This window comes from Phalacrocorax aristotelis, chromosome 2 (assembly GCF_949628215.1).
Source record: "Phalacrocorax aristotelis chromosome 2, bGulAri2.1, whole genome shotgun sequence".
Taxonomy (NCBI): domain Eukaryota; kingdom Metazoa; phylum Chordata; class Aves; order Suliformes; family Phalacrocoracidae; genus Phalacrocorax; species Phalacrocorax aristotelis.
Genome location: NC_134277.1, coordinates 134490405 through 134505199, shown reverse-complemented (window position 1 = coordinate 134505199; position 14795 = coordinate 134490405). Strand labels below are relative to the sequence as shown.

General features: G+C 36.6%; 1 long non-coding RNA gene across 1 annotated transcript in view; it reads left to right on the top strand.

The window, feature by feature from the left end:
* The window catches only part of LOC142053504 (uncharacterized), a 31925-nt gene that overhangs the window by 10586 nt on the left and 6544 nt on the right, over positions 1-14795 (top strand). Inside the window, exons 2-3 of the long non-coding RNA XR_012659240.1 lie at positions 956-1008; positions 2733-2795. This is a non-coding gene — a long non-coding RNA (uncharacterized LOC142053504). The remainder of the gene's footprint in view (positions 1-955; positions 1009-2732; positions 2796-14795) is intronic.

Sequence of the window (14795 nt, the reverse complement as noted above, 5' to 3'; positions counted from 1 at the left end):
CAGCCTCCCGCAGCCGCCGGCAGCGCCCCCGAGCCGCGGAGCCCGCGCTATGGCAGCCCCGGCAGCCCCGCGGGGACCGGCCGCGGGCGCCGCGCTCCCGCGGGGCCCCGCCGTCCGGCGAGGGGGAGCGGGGGCGCCCCCGGCGGCGCGGCCCCGGGGCAGGCAGCCCGCGGCGGAGGTGGGGGTGGGGGGCGGCGGGCGGAAGGGGGGGTCCCGTCCCCTCCGCGGGCCCGGCAGGTGCGAGGGCTCCGCGCCGGCTGAAGCGCGCTCCGCGCCGACGGGCGCAAACTCCCACCCGCGCTGCGGGACCTCCGCCGGCGTGGGCAGCGTCCCCTGCGCGGCGGGGAGGTCACCTTGCCCAGCTGGGCTACCTGCCCTCGTTCGTCCGGGGGGCAGAAGGTGGGGTTTGGGGTCTGGGTCTTCTTACTCTCCCCCCCGCTCCCTTTTTATATTTTCCCCTTTCTTTCTTGTTTTTGGGCCTTTTTCCTTATTGTGCCCTGACTGTCCGGAGTGGGATCTAGACGAGGGATCCCCCCCCCCCGGCGAAGTCACTCATGTGCTGCTGGCCGTGACACATGCTATGTGTGTCGCCTTTGTATGGTCCTAGTTGGGCCACATGCACTTAGCCTGCAGTTTATTGCAGGATTTGTTTTTTGTGTGTGTGGTGAGTGCTGGAATAAAAAAGCATTTCAAAGGGTACCACTGGAGTTGATGTTTCAGGCCTGCTCTGGGTTTTACATAAACCTGAACCTGAGGAAATGATTGTTCCAGGTTAAATGGCCCTACCCTGTCCTTTGTTTCTTTATTTGGGTTCTTGTGTTTTGTTCTTGCGACAATTCTTTTTAAGAAGCTGGAGGAAGACATCTAATTTATTAATTTCGTCTTTATTGACCGAAATTTTTTCACTGTTTTACGTATGGCTGGAGTTATGTTTAGACTTACTTTTTCTCTATAGGTGGCACACACGAAGTGAACAGAATGGGCCCGATCCCACCAGCCCCTTCTTGAGTGAGTAAACGTAGATCTGGCCCATTGTCAGAAACTCTCGCTGCCGCCAGGACCTCCTTTTGGTGTGAAGTCTGATAAAATGGCTTTACCTGTTCCAGGCACCTATAAGGCTGCCCAGAACAAATGTTGTCACCTAGCTCACGTAATTCTGGTTTGCTAAAAGCATGCTATGTGTTTTTTGACCTAAGCCTCTAATACCTATAACTTTCTGCTTTGCTTAAATGTGCTTCAGGGAGGAATGATAGCTTTTACTTTAAACATTTCGCAGTACTGACACAGGCACAAATGGAAATGAATATTTCAGATAGTTTCAGACAAAATACAATCCACAAACAAGGCAAAAAATATCATCCAGGAGTCTTATTAACTAAAACCCAGTGTAGGAGTGTACATTTTCCAAATATTTGCCCAGGAACTTAGACTGTTAAATTCTGTCAATATCTCCATCACCCCTGAAATTATTGCTCACCTATATCCACAGTGACCCCAAATTGTCAGAGAGAAAGCCTGCCAGTTGTAAATCCGCACGGGGCTACAACAGGATTGCAATTTATTATAAAGCAGAAATGTTACTGAAGGGAAAATTGGTGCCTATTCCCAAGTCCACACCTGAAAGGAACACACTTTCCAGAAATAAAGATCTTACAGAGAATTGTTTAGCATTCCTGGTGAGATAGCATCATCATATTAGGTAGATTATATTTACTCTGAATTCTTTTTAACCCACTAGGAATGCTTTTTAAAAAAATTGTTTAAAAATAGAAGGGACTACTGAAATTCAACACCACCTTGAAAAAATTAAAATATATACTTATGTTGCAGACCTTATGCATTACAGAACATTACAGAATAGCCAAGATAGAGGTATACTTTTCCTTCTTTCTCCAGAATGATCTAGCTTGGAATAATATTCTTGCTTCCCTCTGAAATGATTTTAATGAGTGCAGAAATATTTTTGATATAATTTAAAAGAGGAAATGAAGGAATATTATAAAACTAAATTCAAAAGTATGTCTTAATACTCCGAAAGACAAACATGCAATACATGTATTTTGGGGGAGATCTTGTGTATGATGTGGAAAGGGCTTATTTTAAACAAGCGTGTACGTACATTCCTTCAGCCGACAGTGTGCACACTGTAGTTAGAGTCATAGGATTTTTGATCTTTTGGTCTACTTATTTTTAACAGAAAATGACTGTAATGTAACATATGCATAAACAAATTCAAAGAGCACCTGAAACTTATTCATAAAGGTAAAATCAATTTAAAAATCTAAAATGCTGTTGACTATGAGGAAGTGTTGGTAAAACACCTAATTGTAAAAAGGTGATCACATGATTTTTTAATGTTTACTCCCCAAATAAACTTGAGAATCTGAAAAGATGCTAACCTGCATACACAATGTGGACAACTTTCCCCTTTCAGTTAATTTCTGGTGTCAGTAATAATAATGAACACAGGAAACGTATTCCACTCTTTTGTCCTTAAAATCCTTTAAAATTATCTCTTCACAGAGACATCCTTAGAAATTAGAAGCACCAAATAACTATTTTAAAACTGAATATATGTGCCACTTTCCCTTCTTTTTCCGTAGATGGTTGTGAGTTTTGATTGATAAGATAATTGTCAGTACAAAGAAGGAAATAAAAACTAAAACATGCTGTAAGAGAACAAATAGATATTTTTACATTTATTCTAAAAGATCTGGATTTTCTTTTAACAGGAAGCCTTCAAAAATTATTAAATCACACCTGATCCAGTTAATAATGAAGTTAACTACTAGCAGGTAAAACGCTGTTTTCTGTGTAAGATTTATACTTCAGCTCCACAGACGCTTCGTATCCCTGTTCCACGTTTCTTCTGCTAACATAACATTATTCAAACTTTTATTTGGGGGACTATAGTAATAAGCAAAGCATATGTGTGTGAGCGTGTATGCACAAACACGCAGAAACAATTGACCTGTCCCCTTTTCACACAGAAGTATTTGTGTGTAGCCATGTATTTAGATGCATACGAGGTCTGCTCAGTTTTTGGTTTTTGGCACAGTAATTAAGGTAGCAGGATTCAGATATGGCTTAATGCTGAACTTTCAAAATTTAGCATTAGAGTTCCTGGTTCATCTACAACAGGATGGATACTGTGTTTATGGAGTTCATTCTTGACCTTACCTGAGTAAGTACTTTAAGTTAAAGTATGAGATGCACCTAGAGGGGTAATACATTGAGTTTAATAGGAAGACAGTTAATAACCTTTTTTCATCCTCATGCACTATCAATCATGGCTGTCACCAGTCTGCTGAATCAAAGCAAAAGTGTTCTTCACAGATGACTGATTAGAAACGCAAAATCACAAGATCCATCTTCATGGTCACTTTTATTATAGTCATTTTTAAACTGACAGCAACCTGCTCAGTTTCAGCAGACTGGGCATCACAAATAGTGTCACTCAGTGCAGCTAAGCATGAGAAGATGTTGGCTGGATTATACTTAAAAATAATTAGGCCCAAAGCCTTTTGTAGAAGCCAGAAAAAGGATTTTCTTGGTTTCAGCCCATCTTTTCAACACCAGCAGTAGCCTACATTTTTACAGTGGCTTACAATTGGAAAATATTTTCATTCTTCCACTTCCAGTGAATTAATCAGTTTTAGGTGGCCCTTGGATACTTTTTAAAAACACAACCTTTGCTGGTTATGCGAGCAGTCAGTTTTGATAGAACCGCTCTTAAGCACAGCCTTAATGTTACATCTGCTATTTGTATAGTGCAGTGATGAACTGTTGGTTTCCAGCCTTCTGAGGAACATCGCAAAAGCTAATTGCCTTGTTAACTAGATTTGTTTCAATAACATCGTCTCCTGTTCAAATAAACTAGCCAACAGTTCAGCAGTTTAAGGTTATTTATAAACTAAATAGGCTCCAGCAATTTTAAAATCAAAATGGCATAGGCGAGAGGTAGAGGGAGAAAGAGGGAGAGAGCAAGCACTGACACTGCAGGTTGTTCTCCATTCTGATGTGTTTCCAAAAAGCAGTGAAATCGAATATAAGAAAAGGTGTTCGGTAATGTTGAAAAATGAAAGTGGGTTTGTTTTTTTTTTTGTAGAAATATGGTAAATATTGAATTTACATTGTGGTTTACAGACTTTAAGCTTTGTATGTACCATGATAAATTGTGTAAATTGCTATTGACTCCAAAGGGTGCTTTTCCTGTGTGAAAACTGTAGGATTGGTTCCTCAGTGTAAATAAAAGCCTTTCACTCTACTTAACGCTGCTTAACATGGGTAAGAAAATAATAGATTCTGATTTGGAATTTTGATTCAAGGAGTGATGGAGTGAGAAGACAGCCAAGACTAATTTTTAAATTAGGTGGAAGCTAAATAGGCCTCCCTCAAAACTCTTCAGAATCTTTTCCCCTTTTTAAAATTCAAATTCCACTTCATCTTGTCAACACAAAATAACATATTACACCAGCTGAGCATCATTTTAGAATTATCTTTAGAATTCCAGTGAAATGGTGCGTCTGGTTTGCCACTTAACTTTAAACCCCAAAAGGTAGTCTTATTAGTAAGCCTGATTTGTGGGGCTGTGATTCCTTTAATAAGGCTCAAAGGACTTTAAGCAGTGTATGTCTAAAACTTCCCTTTAAAACACACTTGCTAACTACAAGTGACTTCAGTGGGCTGCAGTATCGGACCTTTCTTGCAGTGTCACTTGTAGTGCCCCTTCCCATCCTCCTCTCTCAAACTGGATGGCAGGATGTTGGTCGAGTAGGGCTCTTCCAAAAGGCAATGCTCTTCCTTTCCACCCTCAGACAGGCTACATACACGTACACGCACTCCACCTGCCACAACCGTACCCGCTTTCACTCACTCACTCACTCACTGGTGATGAAATGATGTACACAGAAACATGCAAATGAACTCTGTCATAGACACACAAAAAGCATGCTGCATACATGCTTTTAATACTATACAACTTGAATTGCTACACAACCGCTGGTTCCTGGATAGTTAAGCTGACATATTTATCCCAAGCTAGTAATGGAAGGAGAATATTTTTAATTAAATCAACTTTAATAGTTTTATAATATTTCCACATATTGCATAAACAACTGTGAGACCAAAGAAGGAAAGCAGGAAGCAAAGTAGGCAGCTTTATGTCCAGTTGAGATTCACATGCTCTGTAAACAGTTTGTTTGGTTTTTTTTCTTCCTACTTAATGCTTATCTTAAGGATATAATTAGCATTTGATAATACAGTCCCATGTAGAGACTCCGTGTTTGTAAAAGTGGTTTTAACATGCATCTCTATTTTCTGATGAAAAATTGATACACTAATGCTGACTGACATCTGTCTAAAAATCAAAGGGGCTAAGTATGTCTGAATTTAAATTTATGAGAATTAATCAAAAGCTAATCAAGCAGAGAAACTAACAATGTCTACTGAAAAATAACACAATCATATTTTAATAATGATGCTTTTGGGGGGAAGACAATGTTATTTAATTAATCTTTTTTTCCCATTAGGTATTTTTAATAGCATATTCTCAACATAAATAGCTAAGGAAACTTGGCTGTAAATTATTCATGTGCACCTTTGTGTGTAGTAAGGACCTATTTTAAAGAAATCCCGAGATCTGAAAGTAAAAATATCTGCATTAAAGAAACAAAAGAATACATTTGTTTGGGCTACAGGTACTTTCAAGTTTCAAGCAGAAAAGTTGTCCTTTCTCCTAAATATTAAAGAATACTAATCTACTTCCTCGGGTTCTTTTTTCAAACCCAGTTACCATTTTAAGACAGTATGGAAAAGGTGATCAGGTAACTTAAGCACATAGTAAACCCATGTATCTCTAATAATGAACATAAACAGGATGAGCAACGGTAAGAAATTTTGTGGTTTTCTTTTTCCCCATCACAATGAAAGCAGTCACAGGTGAAAATCATTTAAGATATTTTTAGTTCCTTAAGGAAACAGCTACATCAGCCTGACTTTGTAAACTTTTAGAATGCATATGCTGTTTTACTGTACATGCTATATCTTCCCAAAAATGCTGTACTGCTCATTGTGTGCTTATTTACTACATCACTACACTTGCTTATCCAGAATATATATTACATATTAGTGTGTAACACAGAGTTAACTTTAAAAGACTAGGATTTTTAGAAACAAACTTCAAATTAACTATATTTCCAACTACAATTCTATCAATCCTTATAAGACATGACTGAAGTAAGTACTAACATACTATCAGTTCATACGGTCTTTTCACAGGAAATGTCACAGTAAAACTGTTATAACTTATTTAAGTACTGAATGCATATAAACATTTTGTAAGATTTCCCAAGATGTAATTTCTATCATAAATAAGTAAAAAAAAATGTATCTGCTTTAGTAATTACTTATGTAATTGGAAGAGAATAACAGTTAATGGGTAGGTACATGCACAGAAGAGAGCAGCTGAAGACAGCTGAAGGACAGCATAACTTCTATTTTAAATAAGCAGATCTACCCAAGTAAATAGGCCAAACAGTATCTGGAAGATTTTTCTGTCCAAGTGCACTTATCCTAAATATGTTTAGACCCATGGAAAATAGCCCTCAAATCCTTCAACAGCAAATACAGAGCGGCAGACGCTAGGGATTCCCATACCACACCTGGCTTTTTTGCTGCCTGAATATGCAGTTATTTCTGTCCTCACTGCCTTTTTTTTCTCTTTGGTTTCTGAAATGTTCCTTGTGGAAGCTTAGAGAAAGAAAAAGGCTCTTCTACGAGCGTCAGGTTGCGATAAATGTGTGTATGTGAGTGAGTGAGAGAGAGAGAGTGTGTGTGTGTGTGCATACAAAGATGTATTAAGAAGGCTAGACTGGTCGTCTTTCAGCATCTCTCTTACCTGGGGTTCAGAACCTCAGCTACCACTCATTGGGCTTTAAAGGGAAAAGAGCAGGGAGCAGAGGTCATGAAAAATGCTTCTATTTTTATATTCAAATTACCAACATTTCAAATAAAGCCTATTGCCTGCTATCCATATTCCCAGTGGCTAACCAGTTACATAATTTTTACCTTCTCTCAAAAGCATTTAGATGTGTATTGGTAAGTCCAGACAACTACGCATCAGGACTTAAGAAGGATTCTGCATTTTTCCTTTTGTATTTTCTAAAATATCGATCACGTATTATAAAGCAGGGATTTTTGTATTGTTGACTTTTTTTTTTTTTTTTTGGCTTTATACTCTTTTTTTTCCCCCTGCAAAAGATAATATCCATGAATCCTTGCAGGGTGTCTATGTGTTCTTGCTTTAAAACAACAACGCATTACAGGAAAAGTGTAAATATTTCTTTGCCAAATACAGCAAAACCTAGTATTTTTCTTCCAAAAATTAGGAACAACACCTATTTTTATCCTGCTGCCGAAGGATGCATATGGAAATTGTAGTATAAACATCACGGATATGCTAAATACACCAGAACATGTGAGTCTAATACAGACTGAAAACAACAGAAGAGCTCTCTTATTTCTCAAGTAATAGATTCAGGGATAAGCACATATACTTTGTTTTTCTTCTATCTTTTAGATGTAGTCTAAATCATAGTTTAGATCATATTTTGGTAGGCTAAAAGGAAAAGATTATTTTCATATAAATGTCCAACTAGGGTTTTAGAGCCCTGCTGTGGAATGCAAAAGGGGGAAAATAATTCCCCCAATTTCCTTGTCCTGATGATAAAAGAATAGTTTAGGTGCTACAGTAAGGATTGGTTGTTTTTTTTTTTTTAATATTTGATCTTCCTTTGTAGTTTTTATTCTAACTTAAGTGTATTTAGGCCCTGTTTTCATCTTTATAAAGCACTAGGTTTTCCTCCTTTGTAAGCTATTCTCCAATAGTGCATCTTAGTTTAATTCATTTTTAGCAAAAGAAACACCCAGGTTCAATCTGGAGACCTCCTTCCAACATAATTTAGCTAGACCTTTTCTTAGTAAAGGTTTTCTGGTTTTCATTTTCACTTCATATTCTCAAATAAAAGATCCTTTGTTGTCTACCATTTGATTGGACTTAATGAAAAACACTCCATTTTAACTTAACAGTATTTCCTTTTGAATTTATTATATTTAAGGACACTGTCAAAATCAAGCATTTAATCTCAGGTTTTTATACTTAAAATTATATTACTATCATATGGTTCAATGAGGTGATGTAAAAAGTATATTGAATAGATTTCAAAAAGAAAAGTGAAAAACTAGCCTCATTTTAATATGAAACTAAATACTATGGCTAATGTGCAGATTGGGTATGGTAGTTGACTTTAAAGACTAACATGTGACAGGGTGCCAACAGCTGAATTGTGCAGTATTGACTAAATGAGGTTCACTGATTTGTATTGAGGCTAATATCTTCTTTAAACAATTCCGTGTAAATTGTGCGTATAAAGTCATTGGAAGCTATTTCTCAGGACAGCCTCGCTGGCTAGCTACCTGCTGGAGTGAGGAAGATAATCAATAGAAAGAAATAGAGCTGAGCATGAGACTAGGAAGCTTCAGAGCAGTTAGTGCTGATAAAAGTAGATGATGTCAATATTTGGGAATAACACAACTCTAGGATAACAGACAAAAGAGAAGTGCATATGTTGTAGAGTATTCAAACAGGGGCAGAATTAATGCATACGTGGCAGATGTTGCCCCAGGCTGCAAAAGACATTATTTATTCCAGGTATTGTTAAATTGCTGGTGAAACACCACTGCTCAATATAGTATATTAAAATTATATCTAGCAATGAGAGAGTTGGCATACTTTTTACATGAGTAGAAATTCTCAGATATAAAGAAGCTGATGCACTCTACTGATACAGAACATTTTCCACGTCTCCTTGACCTCGTAAGAAAGAGCCTCTGTCAGAAATGAATACTGCAAAAACAGTGTTCAGTGCTCTCTAGTTAAGTGAATATTTAGAACTGATATTTAAAATATTAACTAAACCGAAACGGAACGGCATATGTTGGCAGACATAAATTCTTTACTTGTAAAGATGTAGACATCCTTGAGTCCACCCTCTTCCCCCCTTTTTTGTGTTTAAGGGTTATTGGAACAAAAAATTCCCAATGCTCATTCAGAATTATAATATGGTGAATGCTTTTAGCCATGGTGTCCTTATTGGTAGTGAAGTATTGGTATATTTTTGCTAATTTAATAGTAGAAATCAGTTTTCCTCTTGCTGTCAGGTGCTGAATTTTTGTTCTTCTATGCTGATCTTTCTGTTGATGTATTATGACATAGTCTGTCAACATGAACAGATATGTGAAAGGGAGATTGGGTGACTGAGACATGCAACCTGAATATGGCTCCTCTTGAATTTTCAGCATATTATCATGTTTGGATACAGTCAGTAGAAATGTAGGATTTTTTTTTCTCTAAAGAAAGCTACTATTTTGATGTAATTTAAGCAAAAGCAAAACAGGTGGACTATGACAAGGTCCTAAAAGCAGAATGAATGAGGTAACTCCAAAACATACGCATCAGAGCTTAAAAAGCTTTCACATCTAAGTTAATAGCCCTTTAAAACTAGCATTTGCAAAGCGCAAAAGTTTTTGTGTAAGAAGAACCAATCCAGGCTTATCTGATTATTAAATATTGCTATCGTTTTCTTAAAAATTAAATAATTCCACAAGCTTTACATGGTTTTGTTGTCACAGATGTTTTTATTGTTTGGTGTTAGATATCTGGATTACATCAAGTAGGTGATTACTATGTCAGCTAAAAAGGTCAAGTTCCGTACTTTTTATTTCAAACCATCATAAAGGAACCTTTCTATAATGACACATGTCTATACTGTAGATCTCTCCATACTCACTTTAAAAAAAGCTTCTATCTGACACAGGGCTTAACAAGAAAGAATTTCATAATTTGGTAGTTAATACATTGCCAATATTCATGCGTAAAAGAAATACCTGTGTACTGAAATAATCAACTTTCCACAGCAAATTTCTAATTAAAATATCAGTTTTAATCACTAAATATACAATGTGTAACATCAAAAGTTATTATTAGAATGATATGCCATAAAAGCCTTCTTATACCTTTTTTCTGGCTGCAATTCTTTAGTTGTCATACGTGCCATCATTCTATCTTAAAATTACAGGAATATATAAGATTCCTGTTTAATACTTAGCTCTAAAGAAATCTTCATTTCAAATAAAGCATGCATTTTGATTTGGGACATAGTAAAAAAATCTTTAAAGATATATACATCAACTAATTTGTTAATCTTGTGCCACTTTTAGCATTTGTCACACATATAGACCAGGAAATTGGCTCCATCTCATTCTAGCTCTGTGTTGAATTAAAAACCTCTACTGCAAAGAGGAGCATGATGTGGGGAGAGAATAAATTTAGTTCTTTCTTTAGTAATGCACATATATTTCCATACATTTCACATCCTAAGGGAGCCTGTGAACGCATTCAATAAATACAAAACTGTAATTCCAGGAAAAGGGAATTTTTGTACTATAAATTTCATAATGTACTTTACTCTTAAAAGATCTGAAATTATAAATGTCATTATGTTTTTATTCTTTAACAAAATATAGGATATAGAAAAAAATGAAGGCATTGAATTTTAGGGTCATTGGTATTTCTGAGACTATTAGACGGTTTAGAACAAAAAAAATGTATTCAGCAATGGCACTTGAAAATTAAGAAAATATTAGCTATGTCCAGCCAGACTCATTCTACCTTACATATCCCAAAATCAAAATCATATATGTAAGCATTTATATGGAACGATTGCCTATCTTCACCTTATATATTAAGGTCAGCGAAAAGAGCAGTTTATGGATAAAGGGCAATAATAAAGAGGTAGCCTTTAAACATGATTAGTTGGTGTCTATTAAAGATGTGTTAAAATGAAATATATACTGCAGGTGAAGGAAATTACTAACTCCTACTAGGATGATAGACTTGCTATATGTGTATTTCACTATACCTTTAAAATATTTGTGAATTTGACTGCATTCTGAGGAGACAGAGCAATGTGGTAGATTTATGAAGGTCTGACGGAAACAGGGCTAGGAAAGATTATGGCATACTTGTTTAGAAAAACTGAGAACTGAAGGTTCCTGATTTACACTGACATATATCTAGATGAAACTATAGTTTGCAAATTGCCTAGAGGAGCTATCTTTTATTAAGTGTTTGATGGGTACAGAAATGTACATATCTATTTTAAAACACACTAGGAATACCGATGCTATATTTGCAGATACGATTTTAACATTTTTAGATTTTCTTAAATCTTTTCATTTTTATGGTCATCTCACCCAACCCTGTTCTGAATGCCTGTGCCTACTGAACAAGCTGTATGGTTAGAGAAGTTTTGTTGCATTATGTTGAGTTCTTGGGGTAGCGGTATGCTGAAGTGCTCTCTGCACTGCAGGACTAGGAGGGATCAACCTGTAGCTTAGGCACTTTCTACCTTTTTCAGTAGACTACCAACATATTTGACACGTTCTGTGTCTTCACGGTTAGAAAAGGGAAAGAGGGTGTTACAATTCCCAGCTTTCACAATTACTGCATTTCCAAGGCTTTCAATTTTGATACTATGTCGTGATGCCATTATACATATTTATTTTGAAATTAGACAAGGAGTAACAGGTAAGGCATGCAGTTTTACCAAGCAGTGTAAGATTTCTTGCACAAAAACCCTGAAAGACTGGTAGGTTCCCTACTGAGGTCAACTTTGCTTGTTTTATTCCAACTGATACAAGGTAGAAGACTTGTCAAGGGTGGGGGAGCAGGCTGGCTTTACACTATTATTTTCGGTACATTAACTTCCTCTTTCTTTAGGAGCTGTTACTTTTTAATCTTATTTTAAATCATTATTATCATAGTGAAAATCTGTATTAGTCAGTACAATTCCACTCTCATAATTCACATTTTATTAATGCAATTAAAATTGGTATTTACTGATGCTTCAGGAACAAAATTATGAATTTAATATCAATTTAACAATGGATGATGCTATGCATTCTAGTTCTGTCAGCATATTTTCAAGCCAGGTGAATGCACTACACAAATATTAGGCAATATTTTACATAATAATCTACCTATTAGGTGGGAAATTTTGTCAGGCTAGTAGGTACACTTGGTCACCAATTATATATAGAAAATGTTTTTTTTCTCACACGGATGTGGAAACACGATTAAATATCAGCACTTTTAAGGATTTCACTGGCTTCCAGGATATAACATAATAAGCACTATCTGTTAGTGTAAGCTTTTGGTTGGCAACAGGGAAAACAAAGTTTATGACCAGACAACTATTTATACTTTCATTATGGATATACGTTCAGTGCACTGATAAGTTTACCCAAGGCTTTCTGTGTTATTATATGAAGAGTTGCTCATCTATGATAAACACAACATGCACTGAGCCATTTTCATCAGTAGCTAGCATAGTTTTCTTAAATCATTAACTCATCAGATCAGGGCAGGGAAGCCTGGATCTTTCTGGATGTTTGGATGGTGCCTAGCATAATATAATATGTACTAGAATATAAGGAAATAATTGGCACTTGTTAGTTATAAGCAGCACTTGTTAGCATAGGCTTTCTAGCATGCCAACAAGCAATTAACCTCAGCATCAGTCAATCACCTTTTCCTAGTTAACTCGTATTACACTTTGAGGACAGCTGCCATCTTCTTGGGGAAAAATACATGTAACTATGCCCCTAACTGTCATGCGAGTTTTAGACCGGCGTAACTTTATTCTATTCAGAAGAGTTAGAGCTTTCTAAATAGGAGGGTAATCAAGAAAATTATTTTTCTTCCATGACTGTAAATTAGGAGTAAGTGCACTTAATTAATTGGAACTACATCTGTGTAAAACTGTGGCACTGAAATCAGAATCAATCTTTTCCTTCTGTACCTAAGAGGTGAAAGTGTACTACTGTACATAAGTCAATCAAAGTAATGATGTTGCTTAGCAATGTAAATGCAAAAGAGTAGATTGCTGATGCCAAGAAATTTGTACCCACGTATTGCACCTGTCAGTGAAAGGGAGGTTGCACTGCAACTGCAGTGCAGTGTGGAATTAATGCCCTAATTAGAGACTTCTTCATCTCTATTAGATATGCCTGACAAGAAAATATGGTGAGGTTATTTATCAGCTCATCATTGCTATGGGTGGCAGGAGTAGCTGGGTTTGTTCTTTTTCATTGTATTTTTCTAGGAAGTAGTAAATACTTTCAATCCATTTTTGATAGGAGTAGGTGACCAGAAGAGAGTTTGTGTGCTATTTGTGCAGATCAGGTAGGTTGATGGTGGGTTAATGTAGCTGTTTTTTCCCATTTCCCTACATGTAAGAGTGATTTCCATGGAAGAAAGGTATGGATGAACTGAACTGTGATTTAAAGCAGATCATTTTATACCAATAGCAGGAAGCAACTTCCATAAATGACAACTTTCTTTCTTTTGATAACTCTACTGAAATACAGAGATGACACCTGTATGAAGCATTATTTTCAGAAAGAGGGACTGGGACACTTTTTCTCCCCAGACTATCGAAATGACATATAAATATCATTTCTTTTACTTTTTCTGTGAGTTTTGTGACTTGTGCCTTGGTGTGTGACTGCGATGTGCATTTTTTGTTGACAGATGGGAATAAAGTAGAGAGAGTATTAAATAAAAGTGTGCCTGGTCCAAATAGGGAGCAATATGCAGGATAACTTAGGGAGAAAATAAAGAAAAAGAGAAAGTGGATTCACTGTAAAGTTATTTCTTCCTGGTCAGTCCATTTGGGAATAAACAGATCACCATGGGTTATTTTTACAGTGAGTGATGGAAACAAAAAAGGAGAAAGTTAAGGTCTGTGAAGTATTTTCACACTGCTCTTAAGAGTTTTACATACTCAATTCTGAATAAATAAATCTTTCAATTATGAACTGAAGTCTACCCAGCACAGGTACAAAACCCATAAAATAGGAGTTTCTCTTTTGTTTCACAGAAGTTTAGTTATTATTGCTTAAAATTATTCATCTTTCACAGTCATAAATTCTTTTGGGAATGTTTAAAGAATGGACTTTTTAGTGGATTTTTTTGGGTGTTCTTTTCAAATAACCACTGTGGAAATCATCCTGAGGCATATTCTGGTCTCAAGTCACTTTACACTGGATTAAATCACCCTGTAAAGTTCTTATTAGTAGTTGGGCATCACTTTAGTGATGTTAGTCACTTTTCAAATATAAAATCATCTATTTGTGAAACAGTCCTATGAAAGCAAATTATAACCGTGTTTAATTTGATCCTTGCTAGTATGTTTTCTTCCAACTGTATCTGTAGTAGCTAAAAATTACAATTTTCATCTTGCCCTAAGCTTCTGGCCACTTTTCTTCCTACCAGAATTTATATTCCCTGAGCTGCTCATGAGTGCAATTCCTAGCCTCTTTGCTGAGTTACTATTTAAATTAGTTGGGTTCACCCTGCTTGAGTTGGGTTAGAGAGTGACTATATGAGCAGTTCACTGGCAGCTCTGAAGGAGCAGTAACTTCCATCTGGGGTGTGACATTTAGATAGAACAGACTGAAACTTCTTCCTTTGCAGCTAGGACAGTTATGGTCAGAAAACATAGTTAAGCTATAAGAATATGAAGCTCTCCCCCAAGTCAATGCAGAAATACAAGAAGATATTGTACTTGCTGCAGAATCATGATACAACTTTTTTTTTTTAAATTTTAAGTAAACTTTGTGGTGCAACTGCAATAGAATAGGAAGGTATATGAAGCTCATTGTTGTGTGTAACT